The 11982-nt window shown below is 42.0% G+C and overlaps 1 protein-coding gene across 1 annotated transcript in view; it reads right to left on the bottom strand.

Moving 5' to 3' along the window:
• Positions 1 to 11511: 11511 nt before the first annotated feature.
• Positions 11512 to 11982, bottom strand: part of LOC138970781 (RNA polymerase-associated protein CTR9 homolog) — a 55740-nt gene continuing 55269 nt past the window's right edge. The window contains exon 23 of the mRNA XM_070343308.1: positions 11512 to 11982. This exon is cut by the window's right edge and continues 719 nt beyond it. The gene's annotated coding sequence lies outside the window, so the exon portion shown is untranslated.

Raw genomic sequence — 11982 nt, 5'->3', positions numbered from 1 at the left:
CCCCCCCCCCCCCCCCCCCCCCCCCTTTAAACGAACTTGGTCCGGCCCTGAACCCTAACCTAACCCTAATTCATCACAATCCGTCCAGTAGTTTTTGAGAAATACTTTTCACATACAGACAGACATACAGACACAGACACAGACACATGCATCAGAGACAAACCTCGTTCCCCGCTCACTGTATTCAGTCATTACCCGGTACTTGAGCCAAATCCATATAGGGCTGGAGTGCTCCTGCAGCGAACGGGCAGTCAGATTATTTATTACATTTTTAATTGCTCTGCTTTAGAGCACCAAAAAATCTCATTTAAGATTTTTGATTAAATCACAATATTCAATACTACGAATCACGTATTTGCAAATATTTAAATTTATCTTATAATCCATTTCTCTTATTGTACGACTGGTTTGAACCCAATCCATGCAGAGAGACAACACTTTTTAAATGTTTTTTTCAGTTTAAGTTGATTATAACTATCTACTTTGTTTTACATTGTTTTAATTGTTATTTTTCTTAATAAGTTGCCAAAGTTAAAAACAAAACACAAAAGTGTTATCTGATTCTCTGCCCTCAAGAACGTAAAAAGTAGGAAACACAACTTTTGATATTTCACAGCTACCGTAAGCTTTACGAATCATGCTTACCTCCCTTAAACACAATTGCCCTGGATATTCTGACCACTTGTGTTACGGCAAGAACCGGGGCTGGTCGCTTTCTTCGTGTGAGTGTTGTGTGTGCGGTTTTTGTGCTGTGGTTTGCTGTGTCCTCTGTGTGTGTGTGTGTGTGTGTGTGTGTGTGTGTGTGTGTGTGTGTGTGTGTGCGGTGTGTGTGTGTGTGTGTGTGTGTTACGCGCGTGCGTGGTCATTCATCTTATAATATAGACATGTCATGACAGACTTTCAATCAAATACTTAAACTGATTGCTACTGCGTTATCAAAATATTATAGATAGTAACGTTGCTCTGTGAAAGAGCTACAAATAATGGATCAATTTCTTGAATTTTGATCAGTTGATTGTTATGTCTTATTATTACCAATTCAGTGCCCCATATGGCTTTTTGACCAATCAGGACGGATTCTAGGTGACCCTCTAAATGTTATAACGTTCAGGCAGGGACCCTTTTTGTTTATCACGCTAAAAATTAACAAGACAAAGTAAAAATGTAATTCAACAATATCAGCGTGATTTATTCTACAGAATGACACTTCAAATGCTGTCAGGTAATACTCTCTTTATCAAAACAAAAAAAATAAAAATAAGCCTACCGAAAAGCGAGTTTTTTCGGTGGGTGCGTAACGGAACAGCAAGGCACCGCCCATCGTCTGAGTGTGCAATGCCGACCGCTCACTTGAAATCTAAATGATCAAAGTTCGGAAAAATCACTGAAGTGAAATTGCGCCACTCGCTTTACATCAAATGTATCTTTACGTCATTTCCCATCCGTCTGGAGTCGGTTCTAAATCAGTGTCGCTCTCTGTTCAACGAGAAAAAGCGAAGCAACCGACTCTGAAACGCATGTTCAACATGGTTTATCTTGTGAGAATGATTGTTGTGTGTCAAATGCATTTGACCTGTGAATATTCATCACGTGAGGTGTGTTACTCTGATTGGCTGACTCAGGTCACGAGAATTTTTTGACTGACAGGCATAATCACACCGGTGACACTGTGACGGTTCCCCTACGCTTTGTGTTCGGTGCCCTGACCCTTTGTGTTCGGTTCCCACTCGGTTCCCACACGCCAAAATTCGCGGACAAAACATCCATTTATGGTAGTATTACGCAATGTTGCTCTCTGAGAATGGTCTTGTTAGATCTGTGAGTGTTTACACTACATGCCTAGGTGCTGTTGGATTGAAGGTTTTTGATATTTTAGCCGTTATTAGGTAGAATGCCTTCCACTTTACTGCAAAACTGCATAATTCGTAGCATCGGCAAGAAATATCCTACCAAAAAATGCCTGCTTGGAACTGTCGTTGGTCCAGCAAAAAGTTCAACATGTCTGTAGCAGACAGCCCAAGTTTCAAGATTGTAGGGCCATCCAAACAGCCGTAATAATAAAAACAACAAAAGTAGTCAGTGAAATTGGCTGTGTTCGGTCCCCACACACTTTTGTGACGTAGGCGTGACGGTTCCCATAATTCATTGTGTCGGTCCCCACTTTCTGTGTCGGACCCCACTTTCGACCTAATTTCTCTGTGACGGACCCCACAACCAGCCTATTTTGTGTCGGTCCCCACACCTTCTTGGATTTATGACTTGCCGGTTACTTGTATCATTGTATTCATTGAATCTAATTGTCTCGGAGTTATTTTTCAGCAAAAACCGGCAAGGCAGCACCTTTTGTGATACCAAGTAAGTCAGATGACATCAGTATGTGTGTGTGTGTGTGTGTGTGTGTGTACCAGTGTGTGTGTGTGCGCGTATGTGCGTGTATATGTGTGAGAGAGAGAGAGAGAGAGAGAGAGAGAGAGAGAGAGAGAGAGAGAGAGAGAGAGAGAGAGAGAGAGAGAGAGAGAGAGAGAGAGAGAGAGATTGACACCTTTCCAGATCACTCCGGTTATGCGACACTACCGCGAGCGTCACTACCGCGTGTCACACTACGGCGAGTACGACACTACCGCGTGTAACACTACCGCGTGTCACACTACCGCGAGTACGACACTACCGCGAGTATAACACTGCCGCGTGTCACACTACCGCGCGTACCACAACCGCGAGTACCATAACCGTAGAGAGAACGCATGCAAACTTACTTCTTGTGAGTTTGTGTTCTAACGGCTTTGATTGGAAGCAACCCATTCTATATGTATTCTGATAGTGTGTTCTGATCGTTTTGAGTTCTTGGTTAGCATGACAAACATTGAATTAGTGTTCAGAGAACAGACCAGGCCTTTTTGTTTTATATTTCAAGGAAACATTTCAACCTTTGCCTTCAGCCATGGAAGTCATAAAATGACACGCGGTAATGTTATACTCGCGGTAGTGTGACACGCTGTAGTGTTATACTCGCGGTAGTGTCGTACTCGCGGTAGTGTCGTACTCGCGGTAAGTTCTGTTTCCGTACCCGCGACAGCGGCAGCGACAAAAGAAAACGCGCGCAAACGCGTGACGTGTTTCCGTACTTGCGTTTTAAACATGCGGTAAAATCTGTAAACTCCCGCGTTGCCGCGCGACAACGCGAAAAAATCGCTCCAGGACCCTTTCAAAAAAATCGCGTCGCTTGCCGCTTGTCGCGCCGCTAACGCGTCGCGCGTGTGGAAACACTCCTGGTCATTTTCTATGTGCTTGATTTTCGTCGCACCGCTGGAAAAACGCTATCGCGGGTACGGAAACACAACTTTAGTGTGAGACGCGGTAGTGGTACTCGCGGTAGTGACGCTCGCGGTAGTGACCAGCACCCGATCACTCCACATAAACGCTGGTTCTGGTTGCATTGTGCCGCTGACATACAGCTAATAGGATTTTTACACCCCCGGTATAGGGGTGTGTATAGGTTTCACTCGATGTGTTTGTGTTCGCAAGTAGATCTCAAGAATGAACGGACCGATCGTCACCAAACTTGGTGAACAGGTTCTATACATTCCTGAGACGGTCCTTACAAAAATTGGGACCAGTCAAACACACGGTTAGGGAGTTATTGGTGGATTAAAATTATACAAGGCCTGGTATAGACGGACACCCCCGTTGGTCAAAGGGAAATAACCATTCTCACTGCCACCAACTGAGAAGGTTATTTCCCTTTGACGGGGGTGTAGTTCCTATCGGAGGAATTTCTTGTTTTAATCCTTTTGTGGTATTGCTGATGATGCTGAACATGTATTTTACTAGTTTACCAATATGTATCTTTGACCCTGATAGCCTACGAAAACGAAGCAATCATGGCCCAACATTGGCCCAATGCTGAATTTATTGGCGCGGTGTTGAGCCTTAGTCGGGCCGTTGTCGTAGGCTGTCAGGGTTTATGTAGCCTTGTTCCATTGTATTCTGACTGTCATAAAGTAATTAATTTTAAGAGAAAGCAGTCATGAACACAAGGAGCTGGGAAAAGTTGCCTCTTACAACAAGCGTGGATAAAGACACATACTTGACACAGGCAAGTACTCTTTTTTTTTTTTTCAATCACCACTAGAAGTCCCTGGGCAGCATTTTGCTCTGAAAACTGAATCTCACATACGACAGGTGGATCTTTTATTTTAAAAATGTGCCAAATTGCATATCTCCAAGGCCTTAAGACTAAGAGTAGATATTGGGAAGGCCAGTTCAAGAAGGTGTGGGTGGATCAACACATAATTTGCTGGTATACTGGGAACCGTCCCAGAGATAAATAATGTTATATATTATTTGTGGCATAAACTAATAAAGTTAGTCTCTCTCTCTCTCTCTCTCTCTCTCTCTCTCTCTCTCTCTCTCTCTCTCTCTCTCTCTCTCACACATACACACACACACACACACACACACACACACACACACACACACACACACACACACACACACATACTGATGTCATCTGACTTACTTGGTATCACAAAAGGTGCTGCCTTGCCAGTTTTTGCTGAAAAATAACTCCGAGACAATTAGATTCAATGAATACAATGATACAAGTAACCGGCAAGTCATAAATCCAAGAAGGTGTGGGGACCGACACAAAATAGGCTGGTTGTGGGGTCCGTCACAGAGAAATTAGGTCGAAAGTGGGGTCCGACACAGAAAGTGGGGACCGACACAATGAATTATGGGAACCGTCACGCCTACGTCACAAAAGTGTGTGGGGACCGAACACAGCCAATTTCACTGACTACTTTTGTTGTTTTTATTATTACGGCTGTTTGGATGGCCCTACAATCTTGAAACTTGGGCTGTCTGCTACAGACATGTTGAACTTTTTGCTGGACCAACGACAGTTCCAAGCAGGCATTTTTTGGTAGGATATTTCTTGCCGATGCTACGAATTATGCAGTTTTGCAGTAAAGTGGAAGGCATTCTACCTAATAACGGCTAAAATATCAAAAACCTTCAATCCAACAGCACCTAGGCATGTAGTGTAAACACTCACAGATCTAACAAGACCATTCTCAGAGAGCAACATTGCGTAATACTACCATAAATGAATGTTTTGTCCGCGAATTTTGGCGTGTGGGAACCGAGTGGGAACCGAACACAAAGGGTCAGGGCACCGAACACAAAGCATAGGGGAACCGTAACAGTGTCACCGGTGTGATAATCACAGAAGCGCTCAAGTTCCCATTGCGGCTGTTCTGTCTAATTCGCAGGGTTGCTTCTAAATTTCTTTTGGTCGAATTAAACGGTAATAAAACCGTTATTTCTAATATGCTGACTGTTAGCAAATGATAACAGACATGTCTCACAAACGTTATCAGCATTCGCCTAAAAGGCTCATGCTTGATATCTTTTTTCTCGACATGTCTTGTTATCATTTGCTAACAGTCAGCATATTAGAAATAACTCATAATACCTGTTCAAATTAGCATTAAAATCCATTTCTGTTGTCTTTCAACTGTTTCTTTCCCTAACATGCAGACAGGCAACCTTTTTTTCAAATATGTCTTTCAATTTCATTGTGATATTCTCGTTACTGTCTGTACTGGTTGTAGTTGTAATTTTTTCAATTAGTTACTGAGACAAACAACAACAATAACAACAACAACAACAACAACAACAACAACAACAACAACAACCGTGGTGTCGACTTTTACCCTAAAAGTCTTGAATAATAGGAAAGGCAGCTTAAGATATTTCACAGGGTCCGTAAGCTTTACGAAACCTGGTTACCTCCCTTAGTTTCCTTTTTTTCCACAATTTAGTCGTCAGTTTGTGATTTCAATGCGACTCGCTGTAAGCGCTTATCTGCAATAGCACGTTATTGTGTACCTCTGAATCTAAAACGCAACAAACGGCTGCGAGTCACATGAACTAGAAGGAAAAAAAGGAAACTGGATCACACGGGTTCACGATGGCTCAGGGGTAAGATAAACCACGCAAAAATAAATTCTTTGAAAATTGCTCGCTCTTTACGGAGGGCACCTAGGATGTTCTCAAGCGGTGAGTGTTTAAATGAAAGGGTGTTTGTACTGTATGTAAAAGCCTGACAGTATCTGTGGTGGTTTACGGGAGGCTTACTGTGCCTTTAATCTTCTTATGCTGCACTAACAGAAAAAGTGTCTGTACCGTCATCGTTTCTGACGCCATAAAGGCTTCATCTAGCGCTTTCGCTATTTCTTGATCTAAATACCGGGCAGCATGATCGATTCAAATGATGAAAGTCGTAACTTAGGTGGCATTGATTCTAGTTTTAAAATTCTTGAAATGTCGTTATCAATCGAGCCAAATGTGACCAGGGTCAGTACATCACAAATTCCAGTGTTTAAATAATGAAATAATGAATTAAATAATTTAAAAAGCGTCCGAAGTCCTGGGTGCTTCCTTCCATCCTGTGCTTTTCTGTGATGGCAGTGATTGGATAATTTGAATTTTTTTTTAAAGTAAAAACGAAAACCAAAACCACGCGTTCACCCAGGACCTCTTTGCTTGCTCGCTTAACCTATATAATAACCAATAAAAGCTACACGAACCATTCCAATGCAATTGACTCTTCGTTTTTCTGTCAATATACCTATCTCTGTATGTCTACCTGTCTCTTCGTCTCTTTGTTGATTCTCTCTGTCTCTTTCACTGTCTCTTTCACTCACTGTCTCTCTCGCTGTCCAGCTCTTGGCCTAATGTCTGCGGAGTCACTGTGTGACGGTGTGTGTGTGTGTGTGTGACGGTGTGTGTGTGTGTGTGTGTGTGTGTCTGTGTGTGTCTGTGTGTGTCTGTGTAAGACTCTGAATGTGTGTGTGTGTGTGTGTGTGTGTGTGTGTGTGTGTGTGTGTGTTTCTGTGGTTGTCTTTAAGTTTGCACGCACGAGTGCTCGCGCGCACTGCGCACGCACTCACGCACACATACACACACACTCACACACATGCACACACACACACACAGACATAAACACACACACTCACACACACTAACATACACGCAAGCAAGCACGCACGCACTCATATACATGCACACTCTGACACACACACGGCAAACACACACACACACACACACACGCTAACTTACACGCAAGCACTAAAGCACGCACGCACACACACATGCATACACAAACTGACACACAAACTGACTTAAAAGCACTGAAACACACATACACACACGCACTAACATACATGCAAACAAGAACTCAGTGACGCACGCCACGGCGAACGATATGCCTACTAAACCTGATTGGCTGTCGTTGTGAGAGCTGCTATCGTTACCAGTACTATCCCCTGGGGGTAGGGTGTGTTGCTAAACCTGCTGCGCAGCAGGAGATATTTACGAGCTGGCTTCGATAGTAGCAGTGTGCAACGGGTGTGTAGAGTTCTGTTTGTGATATCGTAAATATTCTGCATCAAATTTGGTGGGCATATCAGTTCAGGTGGACCCCGGGCACAAACTGGTGGATAAAAACCGGCGAAGCCGGGTATTCCTCTAGTTACATATATATCACCCACAGGTTGAAGTGTTTGAACTGTTCCATGTTTTGAAGTTGGCTCTGATTGATTTCAGAGCTGTCAAAGAATAATTTCAATTTTGTTAGAAGTCGGTTTTAAATCATGTAGTACGAAAAGCAGAAATTCATAATATAGTATTCTCATGCCAATATAAATCCTGGTTTCTTTTCAAACCACTTAAAGAGAGGCTAGAAAATTCAGATTTTCACTTTTTTTTTACACAAATTATATTATCTTGTTTACACATCTTTGTAAGCAATTATTTTCTCTTACGTAACGTGCATGAAGAGAAGCATCTAAAACCTTTAGTACAAGACTTTTTATCTTTTTCATAGAAAAAAAAGGGAAACGCTACTCTTGGTCAAATCCACAACTGCCAAAAATAATGATGAGTTGCCTCCCTTGTTCTGAGCTTTAGTACGAGTCCGCCTGCTGCAGTGCACCTCCTTTTTTTCATGTGTAAACACAACAAATGTGCTTTCTATTGACAAGTTTTCTTTCATTATGATTTTTATTTTGCTTTAAAAGATTTACAGGTTTTCTGAACAGAAAATCTTAAATAAGATGAGAGTGTCTCAAAAAAAGGAGGATCTTCTGAGGACGGGTGGCACTTTACTTTACTTTAATTTATCCAACATACGTGGGAGAGACCACTCATTACATAACAATATCGTTCAAACCACACGTGTGTATATCATGTAAATGAGGTCATGTCAAGCAAGTCTGGCAGGGACCTGTTTTTCCACGGCTTATGATGCCAAAGTCACCGAGACAAACGTCATTATGGTGAGAAAAAAAATGCGCTTGCTAATTTCTCTCGATGAATTTTTAGCACTAACACGTCACGCTACAATTTCCAGAGTGACGTTTCTTTGCTTTGATGTAAGAGATTGCACGAGGCTTTGGAAGAGATCGAGATTCTAAATGAAGCGTCTTCATTTTGGCCGCCTCGACTGCGGGACGTTTTGAGTCAAATAAACGTAAGTACAGTATGTAGGATAAACAGAATCCTACATGGGGTTGCTGTTTCGTACCAGATTTACACTCGATGCTTTTTCAAATAGTGAACAGGTCGCTTTTGCTCGCAATTCAATATGTATTTTAAAAACCAACTCGTGTAAATCTGGTACGACACATCAAGCCATGAAGCATTCTCTATTTCTCCTCCAGCTTCATTAACACTGTCCAGAATATCCCTTTGGCGTTGGCGGTAGTTGAAAAGTTATTTCGGCAGAATTGCCAAATTTGTTTTGGTGGATGTAAGTTGACTTCAAACTTCCAAAAGTTCTACGACCATTATGGCAAATTTGCTAACAAAAAAAAAATCTTGGCCATATATCCCTAGCTATACTAGCATACTCAACTATTCTAACATTCAAACCCTTCTTCTGCCTCTTTCCGTGTGCCCTTTGGGCAATTTCTGATTGTCCTGTACACGGCATCGCTTGCTGCGTAATTAGTAACCATTCTGTTTTCCATCATTCTTTCGCAAATGGTCCTCCATTACAGAAATCTGCCGCGCAACATCATGTTAACGAGTTGATGAAGTCTGTCCAGGACTGCGTCCAGGACACAAAGCTTTGGATGACAAGCAATAAACAGCTAAGGCCAAAAAAAAAATAGGTCTGTTTACGGTAACATAGGCCCAAAAAATAGGGTCGGTAGGTCGGGATATTTTTTTTTTCCAAAAAACCATATTTTTACGTTATTTTGCCAAAAAAACAAGATTTTTTTTTTCCCAAATGCCAAAAAAAAGTCTAGGGTCGCGCGAAAAAACTAGGGTCGGTCGGGTTACCGTAAACAGACCTTTTTTTTTTTTTTGCCTAAATGCTGACAAAACAGCAGCTACACAAGTATGTTCTCCAAAGATGTCTAGTGCCTACCCTATTCCTGATTCTATTGTGGTTGATAGCTGCATCATAAAGTTTTCAAACTGTGCAAAAAAACTAGGTGTCATAATGGACTCCCTCGGTATTTGCTCAAACGGATAGCTGCCTGAGGTATGACTGAAAGGCCTGGGGGCTCCGTGCACCTAGAGTTGACATGTCCAGTAACTTTAAGTTTAACCAGCCCAACGAGAACTGATACATTTATACAGTGTCATTTTTTGTGTGTTCTCACACAAATGTTACCTGATTCAAGCGCGCAAACACACACATGCACACACACACACAAACATGCACACACACACAAACACACATGCACACACACACAAACACACACACACACAACACATTGGCATCTTGTTCTCCTCTTTACTCTTCCTTTTACCACTTTGGGTTTTTTTATTTTGTTTTTTTACAGTGAACACACACAAAGTAGCAGCAGTAATACACCAGTAAGGGTCAAATTACACCTGCGCAGAGTCAGCGGCACAGACGACGCACTGCAGATTACTGAGGTAATTCTTTTTTTTCCCAGCCCGCTACACGTTGCGTGAAAAGAAAACAGGCCAAGTACTCGTCATAATCCCTATTGCAGCATGCAGCGCACGCCGCTGACTAGGCGCAGGTGTAATTTGCCCCTAAATGCAATCTACAGGAACGATACACAGAATGAAACTAACTACTGTTCAACAATGACAAGAGTGTCCCTCCTCACTTTGACTCCAAAAATTACTGCACCCTTCTTCGTTCACTTTAGAAACAAGAAGAGCAAACGCTCGATCGAGTCACTTTCGCAGTTCTGAATATTATATGAGGCATCAGATGGACAGGAAGAAATTGCTATTCACAACACAATGAGTCACGTTCACATAAAATTTGAGCCCGGTCACTTTTATAGTTTCCGAGAAAAGCCCAACGTTAAGTTGTGTGTTGCCGAACAGAAAAGGCTAGTTATCTCCCTTGTTTTTCTGATAACGTTCGTAAAAGGCTACAGATGTAAATACTTTGATGTAAAGAATAATCCTACAAAGTTTCAATCACATCCGATGAACTTTGTCAAAGATATAAAATGTCTAATTTTTCCTTTGACGCTGACCTGTGACCTTGAAAAAGGTCAAAGGTCAACGAAACCATCGTTAAAGTGTAGAGGTCATTGGAGGTCACGACTAAACAAAATATGAGCCCGATCGCTTTGATAGTTTCCGAGAAAAGTCCAATGTTAAGGTGGTGTCTACGGACGGCCGGCCGGCCGGACGGCCGGCCGGCCGGCCGGACAGACTAACACTGACCGATTACATAGAGTCACATTTTCTCAAGTGACTCAAAAACACAAATTCGTTTTGGCAAGTTTTGACTCTATAAATGTTTTCAGATAGACCAGGAATCGAGACGAGGGTAATGGTGTATGTGTGTGTAGAGCGATTCCCAGAAAACTACTAGACAGATGTTCATGAAACTTTACATACAAATTCTTCGGAATTCGTCAGACACTGCTTGTGCCATCCAGTACAGATGAACATTTTCTTACACATTAAAATTCATCACTTTTTACTCTCATGCAATAACCAAGAAAAACAAAGATAACCACTATGTAATGCTGAAAGTAATTGTGCCTTGTATAATTCTGAATCCAAAGCTGACCCTTCCCAAGTCACCTACTTTAGCATCTGTCTTAAAAATCCCAAAACAATTGTTTTGTAACAATTATGATAACATTATCAAGAAACATCAAACAAATATGAACAAATATGAACATTCTAACAACAAAATTCTCAAAGACATCAGTTGGACATCACTTCATCATCATTACAAAAATGAATATTTTTTAAGTTCACAAAGATTGAAGTCAACAGCATGAGAATGTCAAAACAAGTTGCAGTATTCTGGAGGCTGTGATGCAGCAATGTCTGCAGGGATTGATTTTTTTTAAATTCTCCAAAAAACAACTCCTCTTCAGCCCTACAATTAGTTGACAATACCTCTCTTGCATCAACGCTTTCTTTTGGGGTGGAGCTCTCTTACCAATGTCCAATGAAAGCATCAATAGACAAAATGTTTACTGTGTTTTTTTCTAACTAATGGGTATTTTGGTGGACATTTTTTATCTATGCCTATACAATTTTGCCAGGAAAGACCCTTTTGTCAATCGTGGGATCTTTAACGTGCACACCCCAATGTAGTGTACAACGAAGGGACCTCGGGTTTTCGTCTCATCCGAAAGACTAGCACTTGAACCCACCACCTAGGTTAGGAAAAGGGGGGAGAAAATTGCTGACGCCCTGACCCAGGGTCGAACTCGCAACCTCTCGCTTCCGAGCGCAAGTGCGTTACCACTCGGCCACCCAGTCCATGGTACCAGTCAAAACTACATAGGAGGCAGCTGTCCACAAATTAGTCAACAAGACATTCTGATACAGTGGAACCGGTCTATAACGACCGCCCACGGGACCGACCAGAAGTGGTTGTTTTAGACAGGTCTTCGTTAAGGAAAGGTGACTGAGTGAGGAAAACCCTCGATGGGCGTCCTGTCAAATGGTCAT

Source organism: Littorina saxatilis, linkage group LG7 (genome assembly GCF_037325665.1).
Source record: "Littorina saxatilis isolate snail1 linkage group LG7, US_GU_Lsax_2.0, whole genome shotgun sequence".
Taxonomy (NCBI): domain Eukaryota; kingdom Metazoa; phylum Mollusca; class Gastropoda; order Littorinimorpha; family Littorinidae; genus Littorina; species Littorina saxatilis.
The sequence above is the reverse complement of the archived record's forward strand: the minus strand, read 5'-3'. Positions and strand labels throughout refer to the sequence as shown.